Raw genomic sequence first — 10,635 nt, 5'->3', positions numbered from 1 at the left:
AATTCTGCTTACATTTTTCTGTAACAGATTTTGCACTTGATACTGCTTCGAATATCTTTGTAATACATATTGTATTCCCTGTTTCACTTTTACCTACTCCAGTCTTTCCAACAAGCCCCATTCGAATTTCCCTGTCCAGAAAACGGATATGATTTCCTGTGAAGGAGAATAATTGTGATCTCACACACTCTTTCAAACAGTTATATCACATGATATTCACTCTTTATTTTTTAACCAACTGTCATTAGAAAGTGGTAAGATCTAATACTAGTTTGCAAGTACTGATTTTCAGCTTGCTTATTATTGTGCTCATGGGTATGATCACAACCTAAGATTTATTGACATGACTGTAATACTCTCATTTTACTCAGTTCTGGCCACATGCTAAGCTAATGACAAGGAACCACCCGAGTCCTAACTATCTGATCAATCAGCTCAGTTTAAAATATCAACGCCCTAGAACAATATATTTTTATCCGTGTCTAACGTGCGCCAAAACAGATTCCGTATGTCCTTAAAGTCCTAACAGGAATAACATCACTGAAAATCTGACATGACACCAATTGTTTGTGAAGAAGATAACCATGTCCGCTCTGCGAGTAGAACTCATCACTATTTCCGTAAAAGGTAAGCATTTCATTGTGTGTTGTACAATATTAAAAGAATGGTGAGAATATATTTTAGTTTGACACAGTTCCACACAAGCGCGTTTGCAGCTCCAAAGCAGTTTTCTGAACTTGAACACATTTTATAATAGTAAACAAATACCTTTGTCAGCCATTGCGAAGTGTTTTGCCCTTTGCACAGTCTGTAATGAACAGAAAATAGTATCAAGGCATTGTGTACATCCCTGTCCAATGTCGAAATAATAGACACTGTTGGTCTGTTGTTCGGTTGTTCTTCATCTCTCTAAACATATATTTTATTCAACACACTTTTCAGGTCCTTCTGCTTCTATGAGTTTGTTCGTCACGATATGGCTGAAATATTGCCGATGTGACGTTAAATATTACCTCACTCACTCTATGAGTTTGTGTTTACAGGACGAGGCATATTTAATAATTGTGAATCCCTACATGGAATTATATATTTATTTCAATAATAGACACCAAAAACAGAGACATGTTATACTATCATATTTACAATACGAAGCACGGCGATAAAATACCGTCAGCACATCACAATGCAATTCTAGAACCCCATTGTCCAGAAATCCTCCGCGTCGTACCAGTCTCTGACAAGGGATTTCACAAAATGCCATATGCCATCTTCATGATACATACTAAGAATGCAAAATGAAAACAATATTTCCTAAAACTTACAACAATTCACCCATTTCATTTCCTTGTGTCTTCAGGTATCATGATACGATTCAGCATATCGTAAAGCATTCTTTTACAGGACAACGGATTTATTTGAAAACGTCAGTGCTCGATTGTTTACCATTTTGGGCATGCATGGTATCCGTTACGAAACTCGGAACAAGAACTCCTGTAAAAGGGCCAGTCTACAATTGGTCTTCAGTAACCCCATGCTTGGCGACTAACGGGGTCGCGTAGTCAGGTCCGCTGACAAATAGATGCATGCCATAGTATCCCAGCTGCGTAAATCGATGTACATCATGCCAATCTCTTGATTGTCTGTTCAAGATTTTCACACTATATTTGTTGAATGAAGGCAAAATATGTTGAATTATGTGCCATGATACTTGCATCTGAAAATAGTCTCGCCCACAGGCCAAACAGTATTTTGATAATGCTACTAGACATTTGCTAGAATTTCGCTGATTTAAGTCACAATAAGTTGAATTATGTATCAAGATACATGTAGACACAATGTCAAAGACATGAATGAATACACATGCATCGTTTAACATGTAGCTGACTTCTTGTCCAAACATGTAGCAGTGAATCAGCACTAAAAGTATCAGCAGTACTCACCCGCTGTGTGCTCGCAGTCAGGTTCCTGCTGTAATTCAGCATAGCAGGGCCGTCGCTGGTTTATACCAGTGTTTAAAACTCCCAAAATTCCAAGCCAGACAGCCGGACTGGTAATTTAAAAAAATTACGTCCGGATACAAACGTGCCTGTCCGATCTTCAACAACAACAAAAAAAAAAGAAAGAAAAAAAAGGTTTCTGAATACTTTACTGTTTGTAGGCATCGCAATGAACAACACAGCATTAACAGGCAATGCACCGAGTTTAGGTAAACAGAAAGTACATGTGTTGTGATTGGTTATTGTAAAATTAAGTGTCCAATCGTAAATACTTTAACATAATTATCATGATGCTTTAAACACCTCAAACCGACGACGAGAGAACCTGTCTGATATTATGAAATATTAACTGTTAAGGGTAGACACATCTACCAGACCACCGGACAGGCTACTTTTGAAAGTTGACCGTCCGAGATGAAAATAGACCGTTCCGAACAGTCGGGCAGGCAGGAATTTTAAACGCTGTCTATACTCATACATTTCAGGTACAGTTAGTCACATGCCAAGACCAATTCAACCGAACACACCATCCGGGCCGGGTGAGAGCCTCGTCAAATGTGGGACATCATGTGGCGTTCTACTCGTGTCAGGCGTTGTTTCCAGGCGAAAATGGCAACCACGTTGCTTTATGGTCCCACTAGGCAAAATCTCGAGAAGCAGAAGGAGAAGAATCAGAAGATAAAGAAGAAGTAGAAGAAACAGAAGGAGGGAAAGAAGATCATTATATATACTCTCCCAAAAAAGAAACGTATAATGAAAATAGCAATTGCATGTAGCAATGAATTAAAACGTGACTCATTTTACAAAAGGTTTTGCTCTGTTTATGAGTCCTATGGTGTTTATGATTTGAAACATCACAACAAAACGCACTATCCGTAAAATACAAAATTTAACAGCATGATTTTCAATTTCTGCGTGTAGTGTCACAGAATACACAATTCACATGCAATGCACGTGAAAGTTGGGGATCAGATAGTCTCAATGATGGGTATAAAAGGTTGATCGCTGTCTGTCGATTATTCACTGTATTTGGAATATTGTTGACGAACGCAAAATGCCACGCCTGAGTGAAGCCAACCGTCATATCGCCATTGGTTTGCTTGAAGCCAAAAACCTACCGAATTGGCGTAGAATCTGGTTCAATGATGAATCACGATTTCTATTGGAACGACGCGATGGAAGAATGCGGGTGTACAGACGTCGACGTGAACGTTTCGCCGACGCTTGCGTTCCCCAGGTGGACAGATTCGGCCGGAACAGTGTTATGATGTGGGAGGATATAACCTGCCGTAGGAGAAGTGATTTGGTGATGATCAACGGTACGGTTCCCAATCATTGATCGCCAGAGGGAGTTGTTTCAACAGGACAATGCCAGGCCCCACACAGCACGTCACACTCGAGACTTCCTCCAGAACCACAACATCAATGTGCTCCCCTGGCCCTCAAGATCACCGGGTTTAATTTAATTTAAACCCGATCGAACATCTGTGGGATGCCCTGGACAGACGGGTGTGACGCCGTAACCCTCAGCCCCAGACACTTCAGCAACTCGCACAGGCACTACAGGCGGAGTGGGCTGCGATTGGGCAACACGAGATTCTGAGACTTATTCGTTCGATGAAGGCGATGCCGTGCAGTTCTGGATGCCCACTGTGGTCACACGAGGTATTGACTTCAGCGCCACCACACGTCTCCATGTGACACTCAAACTGACTTTCCTCGAGTTGGTGCAAAAGACGGATATGTCTGCATTCCCAGTGTGCAATTTCGCTATATTTCATTGACTCATAAAGTCTACAAGATGTTTCAAAATAAACATAAAAATACAGTTGAAATTCCTATATGCGTTTCTTTTTGGGGAGAGCATATTAGTATTGTGTCACACATACAAAGGTGACAGCAAATATATTCAATCTGTAAAACATACAATGTGCTGCCAAGCGACCTATAAGAAACTCAAGCACCATATACATATCAATGAACAGTTCAGATAAACACATCAGATATATACACAGCATCTATAGACGGCATAGTAACATATAGGAACACCGGTAAATGAAGGAACAACATCCAAATTTAAACAATATTAATTAATATAATTCCGGCTCGCCAAGTTGACGTATCAATGCAAATGCCCTAGTGGAAGGAGAACTAAAAGAAAATAACGCAAAGAAAAAAATTAATTGACCATCAAAGTCGTCAAACTATTATACAAATGTATGAACTGTTAAAAAAGTCAACATCATGAGTATCGATCTACGCGATTGGGAACCGATGACATGTGCCAAATCATGTTAGCGAGCCTGACCACCTGATCCCGTTAGTCGCCTCTTACGACAAGCATGGATTACTGAAGACCAATTATAACCCGGATTATCAGGGGTAATGTTATCGTATGTGGCACGATATGCTATTATAAACATTTTGGGAAATAATATCAGCCAATAAAATATGATCGTGATACCAGTGATGTTACCATCAATAGTCTTTTTGCCAAGTTAATTGAACTGTCTACAAATGAACTAATTATAAAGTGTCTTTTAACTATCTATAAGTGTTCATGAATTGTTATATCTTTGGAAATTGTTACTGTTTACATATACTAACGCAATTCAGTTTGAACGCATACGGTTCCTTGGGTAGAATACGGTATCGCCTGGCTGCTGTAAAAAGCTGTTAGTTGCAGACACTGTCTTGCTGTTATTATCTAACACGCAGTATATCCCAAACTGGCGTCAACTCAATTCCCTCGCACAATCAACTTTGATTTTAATGTTTTATTTTGACAACGGCCTCTGAGGAGCATTCATGCTTGAAATGTGTCAGTAAATAGCGTCTGAACTCGAACCCTACCTCGTCTGGTGGAGTACATCGCTAACTATTATCTAACCTGCAGTTACACGTCTTCTCGGATTTCAGCTTATCACTGGATTCCCGAGGAATGGGTTTTACCAGCATGTGATTGCTTGTACACGCTTTATAAACAGGGTGAAAGAAGACACTGATCGTCATAGAAGCAGTTGTCCTCAGCGTGTCAGTGTAAAGGTATTTTAGTTTCAAGGTTATGTTTGCAGTTGCTTGTCTGGTACCTGTATTATATACATTTCAGGTTGGAGCAGAGATTGGTGATTAGCGTTAAGCAGACTGACTCACCACACTGAGATAAATGTCAAATGAAGGAACCTGACGTAACAGATATGTAAAAATAATACAAAAGTAGGTGAATGTTTTTGCAAATACTCCTTGTCGTTGGATGGCTGGTTTGTTGTTTAACGCCGCACTCAGCAATATTCCAGCTATATGGCGGCGGTCTGTAAATAATCGAGTCTGGACCGGACAATACAGTGATCAACAATATCGATTCACGCAAATCGGATACGTTGATCAATATGTGCACAAGATGTCGGCGAGCTTGACCACCAATCTACTTCCGTCCAAGATGTACCCAAGGAAACATATACAGTTTGTTTTCTGTTATACATATATTAGGAAATATCAAGGTGAATCAACTTTTGTTTATGTGATTGTGAATTAATTGAAAGTGATTATGTGGCATTTGATTGATAAATCTAAACTAGCGACCTACTTGCGAGACATTCCGGTGTCCAGTCTCCATCAGGCTTTGGCAACAAACTACAAGTTGATCTCCAGTCACTTTCACTTGATTCAATCTTGCCATGATCCCGCATGTACTGGACCTCCTTCAAGGTTTCAAGCTTGATTGGATTCAACCTGTAAGGATGTTCTCATATGGTTACACTGTGTGAAGCAAATTTGTGGTGTCCCCTGCAGTGATATTGCTGGAATAATGCTAAAAGCGGCGTAAAACCATACTCACTGTAGGGATGTCCCGACATAGGCACAATGTGTGAAGCCGTTTCTGGTTTTCCCCGCCCTGATATTGCTGAAATATTACTAAATGCGGCGTAAAACCCAACTCACTCACTTACCTCAGATGGGTACAATGATTGACAGCACGTCTGCAGTGTCCCCTGCCGTGAATTTGCTGGAATATTGCTCATTTTAAGCGGCGTAAAACCTCACTTACTCACTGTAAGGATGTCCCAACATGGGCACAATGTGTGAAGCCCATTTCTCGTGTCCCCGCCGTGATAAACTCACTCACTAACTGTAAGGATGACGTAAATCTGCATCATGACACAATAAATCTCTACATCTTGAAACAAGTGAGTGAGCTGGTTCCAACACGAAAGTGAAATGATTGATCACAATTGTGTAGCTTATGGCAAGCATAGTCAGCAATACCATGGTTATTTTACTAACGGGATCACAGGTGCAGATATACACTCTCCACAAAGAAACGCAAAGGCGATATTGATAGATGAAATTTCAAATATTTTTCAAACTTAGTGTTTGATTGTTATAATTTCGGCATCAGAATGTTGGTTTGTGTACATGGAACGAACGCACAGCGCAAAAACGCATAATTCGGTAACTTTAATGCACGCTTACGGTTGATAGTGTCAACTTGCATGAAAATGCCATGGAGAAAAAGTGATTCGCAACGTGCACGTCCAGTTCTGAGGAACCGTGAACAGGGACATTGCCTATATAAGGCCGGATTACCACTGCAGTCGTCTCAAACCGTTTGTAATCGTTACGAGAAGCTGGACTTCGAGCCAGACCCAGAGGTGCAATAAAGTTCGATCCTGAAATCTACACAACTTGCAGCGTGTATATTTCAGTGACAAATCATGCTTTCTGCTTCAAAGTCTTGACGAAAGATTACGAGCTATTGACGTCGAAATGAACGTTTTGCACGGAATTCTGTCCCCCAGGTTGACCAATATAGTCGTGGTAGTGTCATGATATGGGGAGCCATATCCTACATGCAGAAATCTAACTTGTGCCCCTTCAGGGCAGTTTAACTGATATTCAATACAGAGATGAAACATTAAGGATTCACATGGTTCCGATCATTGAGGGAGTTGTTTCAGCAAGATAGTGCCACACACACAACACATGCCACTATTCAGCATCTTCAGAATGAGGACATTACAGTGCTTCCTTGGACTTCCAAATCGCCCGACCTCCACCCTTCGAGCACACGTTAGATCAGCTGTCGCAGGCATTGCAAGAGGAATGGGCCAGAATTCGAATTCAAAGACTTACTCAGTCTATTCCAAGACGGCGAAGAGCAATTTTTGGGGCACATAGTAACCACAACAGATGTTTAAGAAAATACAAAACTGGGAACGGACGCCTTCACTTTTTGGACTTTGTAAACTATACGTGTTAACAGACATTTGATGTTTGATAAGTTTACATTTGGCCGCAACTGATACAGAATTACATGTGTTTTCCGACTTTAAAGTTAGCAGATTAATTTCGTGAAAATACACCTATGTGTTTCTTTTTGGGAGAGTTTATGTGTTTTGATATTACCTCGTTGAAGACAATACCCATTGGTCCCGTGTCAAAGAACTGTCGTAGTGCTTTCGACTTTCAGTATAGGAGGTACGACAGTCGTAGCGCTACGATAGCTTTGTGAAACGGGGCCCTGGATTTTGCGTCAGCCAGCAGATTGCATCATGCGTCAGTGGTCAGGGTTTGACAGTTTGAGTGCTGTTTCCGGTAAAGTCACCTCTTGCGATCAACATAATTGACTATTGATTAATGTCCAAATATCGTGTCCCCTCGTTTAAATGTATTACAACTGAAAAGGGGCGATGGGGTAGCCTAGTGGTTAAAGCGCTCGCTCGTCACGCCGAAGACCCGGCGTCGATTCCCCACATGATCACAACGTGTGCAGCCAATGCCTGGTGTTCCCCGCCGCGATATTACTGGAATATCGCCAAAAGCGGCGTAAAACCAAACTCGCTCACTCACTCACTCACGGACTCGCTCGTTACAATTGAAAATTACACAATATCGCCTTTTGTAGTTGTATTGTGTAGTTATGTAACAGTTGTGATGCTGACATTAAGATGGTTAAATGTCGAGTCTTTTATGGCCTCATCTGCTGCTTCTATTGTATATAAATCGGGGCTCGCTGATCCATCCATTAATAATGCAGCGGTCCCATACATTATTATAGCAATACATTATTGCAGAGATACATAACTGCAGCAGTGTATGCTACAGAGATGTATTATTGCAGCAGTTAATTTTGGCAGAGATCCATTATTGTAGCAGTGTAGTATTGCAGAGATGCATTATTGTAGCAGTGTAGTATTGCAGAGATACATTATTGTAGCAGTGTAGTATTGCAGAGATACATTATTGTAGCAGTGTAGTATTGCAGAGATACATTATTGTAGCAGTCTAGTACAGCAGACATAGATTATTGCAACAATGAATTTTTGCAGAGATGCATTATTGTATTAGAGTAGTATGTCAGACATTTACTATTGTAGCAGTGTAGTATTGGAGAGATGCATTGTTATAGCAGTGAGCTGTTGCAGAGGTACATAATTGTAGCAGTGTAGTATTGCACAGATACATTACTGAATTAGAGTAGTATTGCAGAGATGCATTATTGAAGGAGTGTAGTGTTGCAGAGATACATTATTGCAGCAATGATTTACTGCAGAATTTACTGCATTATTGTAGCAGTATTATATTGTAGAAATACATTATTGTAGCAGTGTAGTATTGCAGACATACATAATTGTAGTAGTGTAGTATTGCAGAGATACATAATTGTAGCAGTGCAGTATTGCAGAGATGCATTATTCTAGCAATGAAGTTTTGCAGATATGCATTATTTTATTAGAGTAGTATGGCGGACATTTACTATTGTAGCAGTGTAGTATTGGAGAGATGCATTGTTATAGCAGTGAATATTTGCACAGATACAGTATTGTAGCAGTGTAGTATTGCAGAAATACATAATTGTAGCAGTGTAGTATTGCAGAGATACATTATTGTACCAGTGTAGTATTACAGAGATGCATTATTGTAGCAATGATTTACTGGAGAAATTACTGCATTATTGAAGCAATATTATACTGCAGAGATACGTTATTGTAATAATGTAGCATTGCAGAGATACATAATTGCATTAGAGTAGTATTGCAGCGATACATTATTATAGCAGTGAATAATGTTGGAGCGATACATAATTGTAGCAGTGAACTATTGCAGATATACATTGTACATAATTGTAGAAGTGTAGCATTGTAGAAATACATAATTGTAGCAGTGTAGTATTGCAGAGATACATTATTGCATCAGTGCAGTATTGCAGAGATGCATTATTGTAGCAGTGAATTTTTGCAGAGATTCATTATTGTAGTAGAGTAGTATTGCAGAGATACAGGATGGTAGCAGTAAATGTTTGCACAGATACATTATTGTGGCAGTAGCATATTGCAGAGATACATTATTGCAGCAGTGTAGTATTGTATTTGAGTAGTATTGCAGCGATACATTATTGTAGGAATGAATTATTGCACAGATAAATTATTGTGGCAGTATCATATTGCAGAGATACATTATTGCAGCAGTGTAGTATTGTATTTGAGTAGTATTGCAGCGATACATTATTGTAGGAATGAATTATTGCACAGATACATTATTGTGGCAGTATCATATTGCAGAGATCCATTATTGCAGCAGTGTAGTATTGTATTTGAGTAGTATTGCAGCGATACATTATTGTAGGAATGAATTATTGCAGAGATGCATTATTGTAGCAGTGTAATATTACAGAGATACATTGTTGTAGCACTGTAATATTTCTTTTGTGTATTATAGGAAAAACATACTGTTGTAGCAAGCGTGTTATTGCACCAGTGTGTTATCCAGAATTCCTTATCGCCGATGTCAGGGTGACGTCAGAGTCTGTCCAGTCACAGACAACTCCTCCTCCTGCCAAGAGACCTGCACATCACCGGGGAGGAGACGCAGCATAACACACAGAGGGAAGAACAGAGCTAGGATGGGTCCTGTCTAAATGGAGGACCCCATGTCAACTGAGACTGCTGTCAACGTGTGTCGATTTAGACCAGAGAATGTATACATGTTGTTTGCTAATAAATAGCAGTATACTTGAAATGTTTCATTTTAATATATACTTGTTGTACACCACTTTACCACTGTTATTGCCTGCCCAGTATAGAAGTGGTGTGATAACTGGACACTGTGGCTTATTCTACAACGATATTTGACATAAATTATTCTAACTGGGAGTCTGAAATCCCAACCCCCGAAGCAGGTCAGTGTGCGCACGTAAAATCTCAAAATATTTCGCAGATGCCTAATCGGGTGGGTAAATTTGAAAACACTGCATGGAACGACGACATTTGACATACTTCATTCTGATTGGCCAACCTCTGAAGCAGCTCATGTGTGCGCACCTAAAATATTCAAAATAATCAGCAGGACCCGAATCGGGTGGGTAAATTTGAACCCACTGCGTGGAAACAGAGGGCGTTTTGAGCAGTCAGAATGACGGAATTACTGCCAATGCCAGAACTTTGATGGAGCAAACGTTTTAGGTGTAACTAATGTAAAGCTTTCGCGAGTACTGAATGAGTGAGTGAGTGAGTTGGATTTAACTTGGATTTGAGTAGTTTTCCACGGTGCATCGACGACTGTGGTGTCTGTGTAACATTCAAAGAGATGATACTCAATGACCATGCTTATAAAATAGAAATCTATAAGTATTCCTGAG

General features: G+C 39.9%; 1 long non-coding RNA gene across 1 annotated transcript; it reads right to left on the bottom strand.

Annotated features, from left to right (window-relative positions):
• Positions 1-64: 64 nt before the first annotated feature.
• On the bottom strand, positions 65-1,970 carry LOC124289178. The gene is made up of 3 exons (XR_006901616.1): positions 1,941-1,970; positions 769-808; positions 65-156 (listed from the first exon to the last, which is right to left on the bottom strand). It is a non-coding gene; the product is annotated as an uncharacterized LOC124289178 (long non-coding RNA).
• Between the last annotated feature and the right edge of the window lie 8,665 nt (positions 1,971-10,635).

Source organism: Haliotis rubra, unplaced genomic scaffold, assembly GCF_003918875.1.
Source record: "Haliotis rubra isolate DU_JTF1 unplaced genomic scaffold, ASM391887v1 Scf435, whole genome shotgun sequence".
Lineage (NCBI taxonomy): Eukaryota > Metazoa > Mollusca > Gastropoda > Lepetellida > Haliotidae > Haliotis > Haliotis rubra.
The sequence above is the reverse complement of the archived record's forward strand: the minus strand, read 5'-3'. Positions and strand labels throughout refer to the sequence as shown.